Below are 2,911 nucleotides of genomic sequence, written 5' to 3'. Positions count from 1 at the left end.
GTTGTGCATGTTCTGACATGGGCTTATACAAAGGCAAGGATCTCTTCAGTTGATGTCCCTCCAGTGTGAGCTGATCCACAGGTCACTGTCCACTGGACTCCAATTCACACTGGAGTTTTAGCAAGTTCCCTCGCTGCCCACAAACGTAGTTTCTGATGGGAACAGAGAAGAAAAAAGAAGACACAGTGAGGTGAAGTGAGGTGCCCTGTGGGACTTCACGCTTCCATAAAAGAAAGAACTAGCCTGCAGCGATGAGGAGCAATTCATGCAGATGCAGATAGAGACACACACGCACAAAGTTCTTGTTAGCAGCGAGAGCAGAGCTAGGCAGAGCTGAGACGACTTTTATTAACAATTCTCAATTTATAGGTTAACAAATATGGACTTCAACTAAGAGGATACACAGGATGTTTTTTTTCAATAATTGTTATTCCAAACACACCACACTCAATATTGTGACTGTTTTTAGTCATGTTCCCATGCATATCTTGTGGGTAGCATTCTGACCCACTCATTCACAGTCACAGGCCCAACAATCACACATGATACATGTGGGTGTAGTTTTCTGGCCCAAGATATCATTCTCATTGACCTGCACTATCACTCCTTACACTCATAAAAAGCATACTTCTGTATAACCTATCCCAAGGCATTTTTTCTGGAACGACACAACCTGCTGTTCCCACACTGGTCAGAGATGCAACAGTTAGGGATGAGACAGTTGAGTGCAGGATCCTGAGGGAGGATAACAATGCCAAGAGCAGGACTTGAGGAAGCAGGCTGGGCAACCTGCTGGGAAGAATTCCAAGGATAGGATACATATGATACAGCATGCAGAGAGGAGGGGTGAAGGAATTTGGGCCCTTGAGCAGATGTTCTGTGTAGACGTGGACTTCTTTGGCCCTTTTGCCCAGTGGCACAGAGGCTCAGGGCAGTATAGGAATAGCCTGAGAGTGCTTGAAAGATGGTTTCAGAGGTAGTGGAAGTTTTCCCAAAATTGGGAAACAGTATGAGAAAGAAAAAATGCCACAAAGTACAGCTGGGGGGGTTGGGATTGGACATGAGGCAAAATGAATATCACTGTAAGTGCAATTCTCTGCCGCCCACACCCCCCCCCGCCCCGAAAGACCCAAAGCTTTGTCTTTCAGTGAACAGTCTGTGAGGATGGAGAGATGTCAGTAAGGCTGGAAAGATGCTCAGGTAAGACCAAGGTTGGTAAGCAGGGTGGATGTCAACACTGTAGCACATCCTGGGGTGGAGAAAGCTGGGGGCACTGGAGAGGCTGAAAGCCCTCAACACAGCCAAGGCCTTTGCATCCTGGGCTGTGGCTGTTCTCTGAGCAGCTGATGCCTATGAGGAGACACTATTATAGCACCAGGACTTCATGGCCTCCTCATCACAGCCCATAAGCCTGGGAGAGATGGTACTGTAGTCCTGCTCTTGGCATTGCACAGTCCCACATCCCACTGCCCCAGGAAGAGCCCTGACCAACGTGTGAGGAGCAGGATCTGCCTTCACAGGGGTTGGAGATCACGGCTTGAGCCTTTGGTTAATGGTGTCAGGGTTTGGCTCTTCATCTTAAGTAACACATTCGGGTTACTCAACATCAGAACCACCTTTCTCTTGCTTTTCTTGACCTGTCCTCACTGCTTGCAGTTTTCTCTCCTAAAAAGCACACAAGTTTTGTCAGTAGTGTCCCTCAGTGGGATACATTAACACAACAAGAAACTTCTGAGTTTGCATGTGACTTTGACTTCCTGAGAAATTTCTTCAAATTGCTGTCACTATCTGAGATTCATGAACTCAGCACCAAACCCACCAGAGGGGTCATTAAAGCACCTTGGGCTGCTCCTGTGCTGCTGAGCTGGGCTGGGCTCCTGGGACACAGGGAGCTCATGGGAGCGGCAGCGCTGCAGAGAGACAGCTCTGCCCAGGAGCAGCTCCTCTGCACAGCGCAGCAGGGCTGAGGGCTCTGCCTGGGGATCTCAGGGAGATGAGCAAGGCAGAGAGAGATTAAAGGTGGTCAGGATTGGGACGATATCCAAGACATCACTGGAGGAGAAATCCTTACAGTCCTTGATACAGTAAGTCTCTGAGTGGCGGGCAATGCAGGTATAGTTCCTGGAAGCATCTCCTAAAGCTAAGACACAGCCACAGCTTGTGGGATCTGTAAGGAGGGGGCTCTTGTCAAGCAACTTTGAAGTGATGTGAAGCCAGGACTGCCTTTCAGAGCAGGGACCCTGCACTCCCAGGACTGTGTGCCACGGAGCTCCTCATGGCAGACACTGTGGGGAAATGCTACATCTCTCTCTCTTAGAGGTGAAAAGAACTGGGAGTATCAGAAACAACACACTGTGGCTTACAGACAGCACCAGGATCACTTTTCCAGTTTCATGATGTTCCCACCAAACTCTGCCCACACAGAGCTGCCCCTGGGCAGTGCCGGCTGCTGGGAGGGGCCTGCAGGGCAGAGCTGAGCACACAGCGGGTGGGATGGCGTCTGTGACAGTGACAGGAAAGAGACTAAGAAACAGCTCCTGGCAGGGACAGCTCCAGGCACCAGGGAAGGGTGTGTCCAGGAGGTTTCTTTTGGTCCTTCTCTGTAGATGTTTGCAGATATCTTCTCTGTAGATGTCTGATGGGTGTTGTCTGCTGGGCAATGATCCAACTCTCCCTTTCACACATCCCATCTTCAGGAGCCCTGACTCTGCTCTGCCTGTCCTGCTGGGCTCATGAGCTGCCCCCAGAAAGGCCCAGCGCTGCTGTAGGATCCCAGGAGGGCTGAGCCTTTCCTTGGGGTTCGCACTCTTCTCTCAAAGTCCTTTGCTTCTCTCTGGGAGGCGTCATGTCCTGCTCTCTCCATCACATCTCCACCTCTGGGCTGGGGCAGGGAAGAGTTTGCAGATCTTCC

The sequence above is a fragment of the Patagioenas fasciata genome, chromosome 11 (assembly GCF_037038585.1).
Source record: "Patagioenas fasciata isolate bPatFas1 chromosome 11, bPatFas1.hap1, whole genome shotgun sequence".
Classification (NCBI taxonomy): Eukaryota; Metazoa; Chordata; class Aves; order Columbiformes; family Columbidae; genus Patagioenas; species Patagioenas fasciata.
The sequence above is the reverse complement of the archived record's forward strand: the minus strand, read 5'-3'. Positions refer to the sequence as shown.